Raw genomic sequence first — 14,821 nt, 5'->3', positions numbered from 1 at the left:
TTTTTTTTTTTTTTTTTTTTTTTTTTTTTCTTTTCCCCGCTAGAGTATAGAGCTTCAAGCTTGATAGGAATTTTGTTTGGTTCGGAGAAGATTGGTTTTTTTGTTGTTGTTGTTTTCAATATCAGGCTTATCAAATCTGTAGATAAAGTGGAAAGAGATTCTCAGTAAGAGCAAAAGGATTTAGCGTTATGTCTGAATTAGCAGAAAAGGTAAGGACTACTTTCTGAGTGACTGACAGCATGTATTGTCATTAAAAGAGGTAGTGTGATTTTTGTGGTGTCGTATGAAGATCTTGGCTCCTGTTTTGTGATGTTAAAATTAAATACCCTGACCACCTGCCATAAAAAGATACAAAGCAGATCTGTTATACAAAAACAATTGCACAAAYATCTTCAGGAGAAGTATCAGTGATATTAATTAGGGATTCAGCTACTGGAAAAATAAATAGAGTATATTGTGACCTAGATATTTTGATCATTRTTATTTTAGCCCAGTATTTTGAATCCTCTTTCTCCTACTGTGAAGTTGGTGGAAGATAGGTTGAAGTGTACATACAAGAAATGAAGTTAAATAACTGGTGTTAACTTATTGATCTGAACATTGTAAAGAACTGCTCAATATTAGTAGTCTTTTTAACAGTACCAAAATAATTACATATTTCAATGGAAATAATTATCTATTTCCTTGCATATGGAAGTAAGTTAACTTCTCAAAAAGCCAACCAGGCACCAACCAGTGGCTAGATGGCACTTTGATTGAATTGATTGGCATGTTGCCAAATATATAATGAAATGTATTTACAGGCAGAATTGCAAGATTTTATTTTGAAGCTGCGAGCTTACATAACTACTGACAATTTTTTATTCTTTTCRTGTTTTTTCTTTCTAGTGAGGAGAGGAAAAAAGTAACATATAATGAAAGTACTATAAGGTACTACACAGTAGCTAAGTATTTAGTATTTAAAAGATTTTTTATTAGACTAAATTAGGACATAAAATTAATTAGAGTTCATTTCAGGAGTGTTTCTAGGTCACTATGCCTTTCATAATAACATGAAATTATCTCTCTACACAAGGTGCTGTATATATTTAATAAAGAAGTACTCTAGCTACATTAAAATTAAACCAATTTTTCTCGTATTTTGATTCCCCGCTCATATGATTAGATAATGTTAACATTAGATGCTGTGTAGGAGAGCCTGTCTGAGTTAAGAGGTTAGAGAGAAAAATTCAGAAACTTAATTTTATTTAAGACCATCRTGTGCTTTCTAGGCGTTCCAGTGGTAGATAGTGTTGAGTATTAAAACATGCATTCAATCTCATAAAACACTGTGCACTGGAAGTATTTTATTACCTAGTAAACTCTTGTAATATATCTGCATTATTTGTGTTTTCATTAAGCTAAACAGTAACCCTCTTAAATTAAATGCAGAAAGTAATGGCTGACTGAAAAAATTAAATTGAATGACGATATTAAATCTGTCTCCACAAATTGACTTTTTTATAGCAGAAAATACTGCTTTGAAGGTGTAGTGGTTATTGGTTAACTGCTAGCAAGTGACATGCTAATAACTGGCCTGAGGGGTTAAAAAGAGATGCTGATAAACTAATGACAATATAATTAAGCTGGGTAGGAGTAAAATAATGCCAGTCTCCAAAGCATACCATAGAATTAATAAAACAGGAGTCTTTAAGAGAAGAGTCATTGCACCTTTTTAATTACTGTGATAATTGTATGCTGCTTGCCTGTTCCCTTGGGGCCTAGTGAACCACTTTGAGACTTAAAGCACTATGCTAGATAATAGTTCTCCAAAGCATTTGAAATATGTTTTCATTTTAGCAAAACGAGATTACCAAGACTTGTAATAGACAAGTACAATCTGTAACTTTAGTAAATAAAGCCATCTATAATTAGAATGCAAAGGAAATGAAGAAAAAAATCTCTCCAGACTTGGCTGCATTGCCCTCGGTGGAGCAGTTGTTACATGCTTTTTAAAGCRCTTTTCTTCCTTCTGGTGAAATGTAATATAAATATAAGTGCTCTTTCAGTGTAAGGCTGTGGAGTAACTTTCAGATCCGGATTAGATTCAGCCTAGAATGTGGAGTTCAGTTTTGAAAAAGAGAGAGGGGTCAGCAGGTTTTGACCATAGTTAACCACATCTGAATCAGAAAAAAAAATTTCCTAGTCCCAAGATCTGGAACCAGGGCCTCAGTGACTGGAATTTGAGTTACCACTTGCTGAGTTCACATCTCCCTCACCCCGCAGCTGTCTTGTGTGATAGTGTGAGCCCAGAAGAGTGCTGTTGTATAAAGATCCTGGCTCCTGTTTTGTGATGTTATAATTAATAGTCCTGACCTCCTGCCATAAAAAGATACAAAGCAGATCTGTCATACAGAAACAATTGCACAAACATCTTCAGGAGAAGTATCAGTGATATTAATTAGGGATTCAGCTRCTGGAAAAATAAATAGAGTATATTGTGACCTGGATATTTTGATCATTACTATTTTAGCCCAGTATTTTGAATCCTCTTTCTCCTACTGTGAAGTTGAATTTAAGAAAAAGTTGGGGGGTAGGAGATCCATGTCAGAACATCTCCATAATACTGTGTATGTCAAATTACTCTGAATTTTATCTCCTGCTTGTTTGTTTAATAAGAATCTCAAAATAATGACCCACAGTTATAGTTATTTAAGGGCAGTATATCAGAATCCTTCACAATTCAGACATTGCTATCTGAGAAATATAAATGCTCAGCGTCAGACTCACAGTGCCAACTACTGTTATAAAGACCATGCTCCCTCACTCTCGCTCCCATGCTCTTTCTCCTTTACCCAACCACTGCTAGAAGCTAAATAGCTGCACAAATATTTGAACCAAATAAATCACCCCGTATCTAAGCACAGTATCARCAGTGGTTCTGCCATGAGGGATATAATAAATCTGAGGATCTCAAATAGTTATCAAAAATTTGTTTTCTCTTACTGAAGTAGATTGTGATTCATCGGATGCCTGAAAAAGTCCCAAACCAAATCTTCTCTAAATCCACCCCAAAACAGTAGAACCATCAGTAGTAAAATCTAATAGAAATGTTAAAGGACCAATGAAGTCCTTTGTGTTCTCTAATTTCCTCTTATCTTTATCAACATATCTGTGGATAGCATTTTTTATTCCTGTGCTTTGCAGCATATTTCATCTTTGACATGCCCTATAAATACTTGATCCAGTCCGTATTCCTCTACCTTGAAGGTAAGACAGTGCCCCAGTGAAAATAGTCTTCTGAGCAATCCAGAACTACTAAATAAGTTCCTGCAAATTTTTCCCTATGGCCTCTTTGTTGCGATGCTTTACTAAAAACTGAGCTATTGGACTGGACTGTCCAATACTGAAAGACATTTCTGACAAACTCTCTCAAAATAATCTTTTCTTTTAAGTCAAATAAACTCTGYTTCTCAATGCTAAGATACGACTGTTGCCCTGGAGTCTGTGTCAATTTGACCAATGATTTTCCAGGCAGAGAATTCACAAATGCCAAATATATACAAGAGTATAACAGGAGTGTTTTAATTAACATTGTTCTTTTGCTGTCTCTTCCACTCCATTACCTCAGCTTGTCAGGAAGAAAGCTGTTTCTGCCTGTTCAACTTAGCTCTTGAATCACTGCAGCAGGTTGGCGATAAACTCTCTGTGACTCTAGAAAGCTTGCCACGATCAGAAAGAACAGCAGAGAACTCTTCTAAATCCCCACTCCCAAACATTGTTTTTGCTCACTATCTTAGCTACACCTGGGTAATTTTTTAAGATGTCAAAATTACTTTCCTTCCTAAAACTTTCTTATCCTCCCCATCCTCCTGTTCCAGATTGTCCCTACAATTTATACAGTACTTGCAGACTTTAACTGCATCAGGTTGAAGCAGACAACGGTGTCTTTAGGCAGATGCTCCTGGGTGGCAGCTACCTGGAGCCCTGCATGAAYGGCAGCGTGCTCTTGCCCGCACAGTTATGCCAGGGAGTCCATGCCACGTGATGCGAAGCACTGCCCAGAAGGTGACTTTCCCCATTTTCCTCCCCTTGCCCCCCCCCCCATCGTCTTCCCATCATTTTTTGTCATTAATTCTGTAGTTTGTCTCTCTGTCAATGTTCACGTCCTGTTCTGTCCTGAACYTCAGTGGTACTTGCTGTTTATCTCCATACCCTTCTCCATCCTGTATCACTGTTAGGGAAGGTGAGTTCTTTCCTGAAGAGCAGCTTCTGTAGCCTGAAATGGGCCAAAGGATGGGCTTTCCCAGTCCTTAGAGGCTTCTTTGAATCTTTTGACCTTTTGTCTCAAGTAAAGAAGAAGGATCATTGTATCACTGGGAATTAAATACTTCTTATTGCTTTTCTTCAGGGAATTGCCTGTGAAAGGATTTATTTTTCTTCTGGCATGTAATAAAGTCTTAACATCACATAATTTTGTGATTGTGAGAGAATACCAACTTCAACTGTGCTGTAGATACTTTTTTTTTTTATATAGCTCTTTCTCACAACTTAGTAATTTTCTCGGAAGTCTGAGCCAAGGTTATGCAGCTGTGTTGTATCAGAGCTTGACCTTGGGTCAGAAGCACCGGAAGCTTGAGGAGGGTTGCAGGTATTGCACCATTTTACTTTCCATAGAAAAGTTCAATGGCATTTCTAAAGTCACCATTCTAAAACTGAAGCTGTAATAAACATTAGCAGGAAATTGACTGCAGGAACTCTACATTGAAGTACTTACACTGAACTCACATTTCATGTACTCTTTTATTGTGGAAGCAATTCGCAGTTTTAATAGAAATTTGAAGTAAAGTATAGCTACTGTATCATCCATTCTCCACATGCCTTTCTGATCTGCAAGCAATTCTTGTATAAGGTCCACTGTCTTAAAGGGTAAAATGCAATATTGAAATACTGGAGGTGCTGTGTCCAATTCTGGGCTCCCCAGTACAAGCGAGACTTGGAGCTGCTGGAGGGAGTCCAGTGTAAGGCTGCAAAGATGATCGTAGGACTGGAGCATCTGCCCTGTGAGGAACAGCTGCAAGAGCTGGGCCTGTTYAGCCTGGRGAAGAGAAGACTGAGAGGGGATCTTACCAGTGTATACAAATGTCTTAAGGGAGGGTGTCAAAGGATGGGGCCAGACTCTTTTTCAGTGGTGCCAGGCWACAGGACAGGAGGCAATGGGCAYAGACTGAAACACAGGAAGTTCCATCTGAATATAAGGAGAAACTTCTTTAATGTGAGAGTGACAGAGCATTGGACCAGGTTGCCCAGAGAAGTTGTGGAGTCTCCTTCTCTGGAGATAATCAAAACCCACCTGGATGCAATCCTGTGGAAAGTGCTCTAGGTGCTTGAGCTCTAGGTGCTTGAGCAGGCAGGTTGGACTAGATGATCTCCAAAGGTCCCTTCCAACCTCAACCATTCTGTGATTCTGTGAATTTTGTGCAGTGGAGCAGATGAATAACAGTGCAGAAGATAAGCTGATAAATTTTAACAGAATTCAAAGAAAATGTAGTCCAGTGGGATGTATGTCTCTGTCACTGTGCTAGATATTACATATGTCAGATTAGRCATTCGGAGACATGGATCTTTTTGGAAAGGGTGCTACCAAAAACACAGATACTGTCCAGCTGTGACTACTGTATGAATTCTTACTTGGCAGCCACTGGAGATCTTGGGTCAAAAAAAGAGAAAAAAAAMCCCTCAAAATTCTTAAAAAAAAGAAAAAGAAAAAAGAAAAACCTCTTTCAATGCAGTTCCCTTTTATTTGACTAGAATTCCGCTGTGTGAATCCCTTAAGTACATGAAAGCAAGAGAAAAGAAGCTGCCACCATGGCAGTAATTAAATTCTCCTGGACTGTTTTCACAAGCTGGGATGTATCATGACATCTGCATTGTATTTCTGTCCTTCCCCAGGATTGTATGGGCACTGAGGGTCAGCATAATGGAAAGACTGTATCATGGTCTGAGGCTCCTGTTCTACAGCATCCTATTGTATGCTTCTTTACATAGACRGTTGCCAATGACAGGGAACCACAAATGTTTCATTTCCTTTTGGAAAATAAAAAAGTATTGAATTATTTGCTGTTTCATGCCAAGTGTGTCTTTGCTTCACTGGGGGGTTCCCAGGTCAGGTTCTGTGTTCAGTGAACCTTCAGACTGTGCATACAAGCGTGTTTTGTAACATCAGGCACTAAACCAACAGGTATCATGTAGAAATTACTAATCCCTGCAATTTCTCGATGTTCASCAGTCTCCAAATACATATTTTGGGTTCTGTTATAATATCCAAAGTTCTTATTGGAGGACAGAACATTTTTTCTCCTCACGACCTGAAGAGGGGCTGTGTTTACTGGAAGAGGATAGGAAAATCCTTGCAGTCACTGTTTTCTCTCTCAGACACGTGTAGCATGTGCATTGAGTATACATGGAGTGTAGACAAATTCTGATGATGTTAAGGACATGGAGTTTGAAACCTGATGTTTAAATCAGTTTGTTTCGAGGAGCTATTCATTACAATGTGGAAAAGTGTTTAGATTTCTTTTGTGGCAATTGTATCTGCTTTAATAGGAATGGAAACTGAATGTTTGTAAAAAGAAGTGTCAGGTAGGACTGTCTTTCATCAGGTGAAAAGCAATCGTATAAAATGAGACTTGGTTCTTCACTTTATTAGATTGCTATTTCAAAACATTTGCAGAGGAAGAAATTAACCTGCTCTTTGAGCCAAATGAACCTTCACCATCTTACAGCAAACCTGAGGGGCATAATTATTAATTTCTCATCTGCCAAGTAGAGGGAATGTGAGGAAACATAATGACCCTTGAGAAAAAAAGTAGATAATATGATTCCTCCTATGACACAGCTCCATCTCAAGATTTGTTGCAATCTCTTATTAATTATAGGGATAAGCTCAGAAAAATACTTGGAAAAAATGAATTAATCCAGCTTTGATTCAAGAAGGGTTTCTGGGTACTGAGTGAAAGAAATGGCAAGTTGGCAGTGTACTGGCTTAAAGAAAGGCTTGTGTATGAGCACCTTTAATAGAAGTGATAAATTAGGTGTACTTGTCCAAATATATTGATAGGATATTCCTTAATCTTATTCTATTCTGAACAAATTGAACATTGTGCTTTTGGCCCCTCTTTTAAAATATGTTATTGCTACAGATTACTGCAGATTTAAATAAATGGATCGATACTCAAAAGTGATTAGAAGCACAGAATAGGGAACGTTTCTAAGCTAGATGGCTTCCCTGCAGAGTTCTGTAGTGCCTTGAACTTTTACTTAACAGCTGTCTGCAGAGCATTTCCTCCCTTCTTTTGAGGAAAATTTTCACATGACTTGTTCCTAGACTAGGAAGAGATGCTAAACTGCATTCCAGCTACAGGCAAACTTCTCTTCTTTATTAATAATGCTGAATTTTTGGCAAAAATATTAGCAAATGAGAAAGGAAAAGATGTTTTTTCCTCTCAGTGGAAAAGGTCTTGTGCAGAACCAAAACAATGACTAAGCTCTTATACATTTGAAGCGGCCTAAGTATATTTGCTTCTTCAACTTACACCTAAAAATAATAATAAAATATATAGGTCTGAGGGTGTGTATGAATGTGTATGTTCACATATATGTAATGCATTTGTGAATGGAAGCATCTCCCCTATAACCAAAGAGGATTTAGGCTTTCAGACCTGTAAAGTTACAGAAGTATTTGTCATGTTACAGTGCTTAACTGCTTCCAGCAAACTACTACTGTGCACTATGTGTGTACATCAGACCTGTTGTTTGGAAGGCTTCATTAGAAGAGATGTTATATAGGTTTACTCTCTGTCTCTTGAGGGATTAATGATTTATTCCTTCTCAGATGCTGAGGCAAAGCAATGACCTGCCACTGTTGCAGAGCGGCGGTGTTGACAGCTCAGGTACATGGGCCTTTTTGGTCCACCTGCCTGAGTACTGCCAGAAGCCGCAGCRTGATGGGAAGCTTTAGAAGTGCTACATTAACTCCCCAAACTCATGTCTGTTATGTATGCTCCGCCAGCGAAGAAAGTCTCTATTAATCTGGAGTTTTTGGAAATATGGGAAGCAGATTTATCATAACTTTTAGAGGAATCCCAATGGCATATTATATTATTAAGATTGCTTTTGTGGATCTAAGTCAACGCCCGATGAAACAAGATATTTCATCCAACAGTGGTAGCAAAAGATAATGGCCTCATGCTATGCCGATGTTTTGGGGCATTGTAAGATAAATAAAGGCATTTGCAGAGGAATTTTGGCATTTTGGCTCTGCAAAGACACCTATTTTATAAAGGCAGAATAGTTGTGTACAGAATTCAATCTAACTTACAGAAAAATCATATTAGATATATCTTGTGCTAGGAGTTTTGGTTTTTTTGCTTTTTGTCATAAAGTACAATTACAACTTTATAGTCTAGACTATAGACTAGCGATCTAGTCTGAGATCTGAAATCAAGGAAGATCCTGATGATGAAATATTCTAAAAGATATTTCACTAGAAGAAAAATTCTTTCTCATTTGGCTGCTGGCCTAAAACACTAATGAATCAAATGTTCTAAATGCATAATTTTGGGCTAGAGTCTAAGGATCTCTTCTGGCCAGCAGATATATCGCATTCCTGTATATAATTACAGAAAACCAAAATTTAGACTGTTCAAAGAATGCTAGACTTCCATTTCTAAAACTGTTTTCAGGCAGCTTTAAAAGAGTAGTTTTATTTAAAAATGCATTAAAGTTTTGCTGAGTACTATGGATAGGCAGGGAGGAGCATCCCTTTGGAAGTGAGGTTTTTCTGTGCTCTTCTACAGGCTACATAAACTTCATGGAGGAAAGTTGCTCTATGTTCTTTTCCACTACTGCATACTGACGTGGCTAGATGAATTTGGCTCAAAGCAATTAAAACACTTGACTGCTAAGGTTTGAACAAGCAGGTGGTTGCATATCTGAAAGGAAATAAGAAATAAGATTGGGAAATTCAGTGTGTAACATACATATGAAGTACTGTGGTAAAAGAATACAAAGCAGATTAAAATAAGCCTGACAATAAAGTTATGATTTAGGACTTGTGCATTCCAGTATTCATATTCTTTCATCCATGGGGTGATCTTTTCTAGAATGAGAAGTGTAAGAAGTCTCATACAAAATACTTTTAACAATTGTATTCACAAATTTATAATTCTGATGTCTGCATTTAGCTGCTTTTCAATATCTACCACCCTTTAAGCATTATTTTTATTATTATAAAGATATTAAAACTTATCTGTGCATTTAGTTCATGCTTATTGACTCTGTTCAGCTTGATCCGGGTCTTCCTAAAGAAAAAAACAGGATTTTCTTTTCAGAAGGGGCAAGTTCACTTTCATCCATTAATTCATGATTCATAACTGACTAAGAGTTTTCTGGAAGTGTTTTGGTCCAGGAATTTTGCTGTAGAGAATTAGAGTGGACTGTTATCTTCAAGCATTATATGTATGGAAAAATGCATGTAAAGTAAAAAGGCTATAATAAGTATTTACTCTTGGCACCCAGAAGTGTCATTTAATTTACAAAAAATCATATACTTTGGAAACAGAAATCAAACTACCTGTCAGTTGCTCTTCGTTTTGACTGTTTCTGCAGATGTTTTGTTTGCAATTAGCTGTAAAAAAAGCCAGAAACTATTCACTAATTTACTTAATTACTGTTGTGTGGTGTTGAATTTAAGAGGATGACCCAATGCATAATTGGCATGTTTGGCCAAGTAAATGACAAAAATAACTTTTAATGACCTGAGCCTAATTATAGATAACTTTGGAATGACAACTGGCAAAAACTGTACTATAATTTAATTTCCATTATAAAAGTTTCATATTTTTTCTGACATGTAAGGCTGGATTGGAAGAGTATTCATTTATATAAGTGGAAGAATTAGAGAGCTATAATTTATAATTCATGATAATCAATGAAAGCATTTCTTTTGTCAAAGAACCTTTCACTGCCAAATAGCATTGAATTGTTAGTTGTTTTAAAAAGAAACTACAGATTCTTCCGTTATTTATTTAATTTTTTGCATAAGTAGCTGAAAAATTCTGCTGGTTGAATCATATGTTGTAGTAATTCAACATAATATAATGCAAATAGGATTTCTCAGTCTTTTTTTCTTTCTGAATGTTAACTTTGTCTCAGTCAAAATCTAAGACTGTTCATTGAGAAGCAGGGTCTCTATAATGGTATTTTGCCAAGGTTCTGATATCTTTTCTGTCTTGTCTTGAACAGAGTAGTTTCAAATACAAGAAATGATAGTATCTTTTGATTTTTGACCTTTCCAATTGTTGACTGAGATGTCTTGCTGTCCAATACTGAAATTACATAGTTTTCATGCTTCACGAACGTTTTCTATAAATGATCACAGAATTATAGAAAATGAAACTGAATATTTTAAATGATTGAAGAAGTAATTGAATATTAAATAAGCAATGGGAAACCAGTGAATACAGAACATGATGTTTTTATCTTGGTATTTTGTGATTTTAGCTCTCAGGTGTTGTGTACTTAGTGAATCAAGTCATTCTGATTTGTATGTGGGGAAGAGTACATGAAAAGGCAAGACAGATTAAGGCTTCTGATCATCATGAACATGCACAAAAAGATGAAATTCCGTAATACAAGTTTAAGTATAGTTAATTCTATAAACCACTGGGCCAAGAACAGTATAGAGAATGTTGAATTGGAAACAAATAGTTAAACAACAGAAGGGAGAAAGTGAAGGTTAGTTTCAGTGGTGGCTCTTGTAAGATGATGCAAAAATGTATTGCTTTACATGAAGCTTTCATACAAATTTCAAGAGTAATTTATAATGATCCTACTCAAGGGTGATTAAGCTGTAGATAATAGTTAGGTTTCCATCAGAAGGCCACAACTTTGCAGGCGGCTAGTTTTAGATGTGAAGAAAACAGTACGCATCTGAAGTGCTGCCTTTAGAATCCAAGAGTATCATTTGTTTTAGCAGCATCTCGAGATGAAAAGGCATATTGTTAAAAGCACACAGCACTGCGATAAAAAACAGCACTGTCAACCCTTCACTGTTTTGTATCAAATATCAATGTTTCAGTCTCCTGTGAGTTTTGAGATTTGTGCTGTTATCAAAATTCTCCTTACGCTGCCACCTAAAAGGACTGAAAGTAAAGTATGGTTGATGGGAAGAAGCTGCAATGCTGGGCATTGTTACTGTGTTGATGGTGTTGAACTCACAGTCTTAACTGTCCTTGCTGGAGAAGTTATACCTCATGAATTAGCAAGGCAATCTACTGGATCTGTTTAAATCAGAGGCATTGTCATGGATAAATAATAACCATTTTATGAGGTCTCAAAGAAAAAGAGTGAAAACATTATGAGGCTACCCTGTTCATTCCTTTCAAAGGGAGCTCCAGCAAAGATTGTTATTTTACACAGCTGAAAAAGAGGTGTCACCGGTTTTTAAGAGCCAGCYGCAAAGCTCAGAATCGCTCTCATAATCACTGAATCCACTCGAGTGCCTATGTCAGCTGTTCCTTTCACTCATTCAACATACTCATTTAAGCTCCATATTTAAAGAATTATTTTGTGTTACCTTTATTAATTATTACGCATCATCCACAAATCCCTCTTTCTGTAACATCTGTTTATTAAATAAGCAAAAAAATATACATGCCATTATTCTCAAAAAAAGATTCTCACGTACACAGAAGACTTGGGACTCTGACGAAGTAAATTTATCCTTGGCCTTACMTGTTAATCCGTAAGAACAATGAAACTATTTCTGCTCCTTTAACGTCATGGAATAGTTTGGTATGAATTTTCCAAAATTAATTTATTTTATTCCGTATTGCAGTGACATAGTCTCTGCTGAGACTACATACATAATGTACAATGTTGCACTGAGTACGTAAAACAACCAGTGTGTTTTTTTGTAATGATAATTTTCAAAAAAATGTCTACYAAAATTCAAAATGATAATGTACCTTTGTATGTAATACTATTTTAGTCTTTTGACTTATATACCACTGCTTATGAGAGCAGTCAATGTTAATATCTTAAACTCCATCACAAAAGTACAGTTCTGCATTCAGCCTGCTGCTATGCAGTTAGTTACTTCCTGTACCTTACTGCAAATTTTTGAGACTGGCTTGTGTATTCCTTTCTTTTAGTTCAGACTACAGGCTCTAATCTGTAYAGGCTTATTTATGCCTTGATGGTTACAGCTATGCTGTTTGCAAATAGATAACATTTTAAGATTTTATTCTGCAGCTGGGGCTCCATAGCTATAAAGTCCTCTAGTGGATCTGCTTGGAGGTTTTTGTTCAAATAAAAAGGCTGGAGCTGTTTTCTACTCTTGAGAAGCTTTAAGGGGCATGGCCTGGGATAGTTTGCCCCATCTTCTGTAACCTTTCTGGTCTAAGACCCAATTGATTTGACAAACTGRAGAACAGTAGGGCAATTCTCACAGGTATTTAGTTGCTTTTTACTTTAACAAGGAATGGATGATGCCAGGCTAAATTTAACTACATAGCATCTATCAGTTAAAGTATCCATAAAAAACTTTGATTCTATTCAGTATTCAGTGTTAAAGAATATGAACTACTCCAATACTCCTTTTAGAAAGTTAGTGATGTCACTTGCCTTGGATATTACCAAATTTATGAGTTCAAAACAGCTGCATTTGAACAATTATGTGGTGCTATAGAAAAAGAACAGGGCATGTGAAGAAATGAAGAAGAGACATTTTTGCCAATTTGGGGGTTTAAGTGTCCAGGAATTGCAAAAACTACCAGTTTTGCTGTTGAGGATGAAGGAAAGCCTTAATAGTGTTGCCATACTGCTAGAGGAAAAGATTATGGCCAGACTCACTTTTTCCAAATTAAAAATAGTAGCTGCGATGTGCTGCAGCTCTGGACTGCTCTCGGTGAGGCAGCCCGCAGTCAGACGTGGAASCTGTCTCAGGTCAGTCAGCCTGTACCTGCTCCAAGCTTACGACTTCAAAGAGCTGCCTTTCCCTTACAGCCTTCTCCTACCRCTTCACACAGAGAAACAGAAAGGGAGAGGAACAGATGAGCTTCTTTTGGTGTATGGGCTGCAGGGGGAGATTTCTGTGTGCAGTCAGCCTCCTCTGGAAAAGGGAAGCGAGGAGTCTGCTCCATTTAGATAGCATCTTTCCGGACGGGGATCAGGAGACCCTTGAACTTTTGCTCTGGCAGACRTTCATGTTTTGCTTTGGCTGCTGCTTCCTAACTTATTGCAAATTGGGGCCACATTTTGACTGATTTCTTGCATTTTCTTTTACTTGTATCCTTGGAGAAAATGTCTTTCCTCTATCTCGTTAACTTTCCCGTTGTAATCATCGTGTTTGACACCAGTTTTGGGCAGCTTTTCTTGTTTAAGCCATATTGCACAATAGGTTATGTAGGCGTAGTCCTGAAAAACACAGTTGATTAAGCAATAGTTCAAACAACATTAAATAAAATRTATTACTGAAAAATAAATTCTAAGGCAAGTCTAAGACATTTATCAGGATTAATTAGAGAAGCAAAGTAGAAATGTTTGTTTTCAAGATACTAGTAAGTAATCTGATTACACTGTGTAATTGTACCAGCATCACGCTGTTATTTCAAGTAATTTTATTTTGGAGAAAGTAAACAAACCAGTAAGACTAGGCCAATTTTGGCTTATGTAATCAAACTTAAATAGAAAGGTTTTTCTGATATATTTGTAATAAACTTTAAATTGACTTGTCTTCAGAATTGTGCGCATAATGTGAGTAAATACTGTGGTCCCTTAGAGAGCTTAGTCCATGTAGAAACAACAAATTTTACTCCTATAAACTTATTTTCTAGATATGGCAGAACTATTTGTAGCCATAATTGAGAATTACCTTCAGATTTCACATGTTCTACTAGATGCCATGCTTGTGTGTGATTTGCATGTGATTATCTTCAGTAGTTTCTTCTGTCCTCAACATGGAAGGACAGCCTTTGTAAGAGGGAAATTCAGCGCAGGATCCAAACTAAGTGTTCTTATTCTTTAAATAAGCTCTTCTCTCTCGCCACTGATGATAGAATGCTCATAGGGAGACTAACCTCTTGCATCTTTGTAAGTACCCATAAGTCACTTGAGTGACAAAACCAAAATATTCTGGTATAAAAATAGGATTTACTGCTGCTGTAAATTGTGTAAATACCAGTCCAAGCCACTGACRCATCGTTCCTAATATCCATTGACCAGGGATTAACATTAAAACAGAACAAGAACATGTTTTTCAAAGCCTCACTTTTAGGCCATAGTCAATTAAGTTCTGTGTTATACCCCGAGACAGTGCTTTGACTTTYTTAAATGGAACAGAATGTGTTCTTACTCTGAATATAGAAGATAATTGTGTCCTTCACCTTCCTGAGTGTGTCCATTCATTTTTAGATGGGCATTTGCCAGAGTTAAAGTGTAAGACCTTGACTGCGCTCTCTCAACAAGTGTTACAAGGACAATMCTGGTTATTATGTTAGTGGAATTTGAAGTTGCATAAACATCTAATATATAAAAGGAAATTTTCCTTATCAGAAAAAAGACAAAATTCTGAACAGTTAGTTGCTATGGCTTTTATGCAACTGATTTGAAATATTGAGAGAGATGCCGGGGAACTTTGCTGCTAAAGAATAAGATGAGAATAGTAGCATTAGTGCCAAAGTTGTGTGTTCTAGAAGAAGAGAAAAATAGTTTTGTTGCTTTGTGAAGAAAATGGATATTTGTTTTTTTTTTTTTTTTTTTTTTTTTTTTTTTTTTTTTT

The 14,821-nt window shown here is 36.6% G+C and overlaps 1 protein-coding gene across 1 annotated transcript in view; it reads left to right on the top strand.

The window, feature by feature from the left end:
- PTPRM (protein tyrosine phosphatase receptor type M) overlaps window positions 1-14,821 on the top strand; it is a 370,997-nt gene that overhangs the window by 92,828 nt on the left and 263,348 nt on the right. The window lies entirely within an intron of this gene.

This window comes from Rhea americana, unplaced genomic scaffold (genome assembly GCF_003343005.1).
Source record: "Rhea americana isolate MKP2758 unplaced genomic scaffold, rheAme1 scaffold_58, whole genome shotgun sequence".
Taxonomy (NCBI): Eukaryota; Metazoa; Chordata; class Aves; order Rheiformes; family Rheidae; genus Rhea; species Rhea americana.
This window is presented reverse-complemented; position numbering and strand designations above follow the sequence as displayed.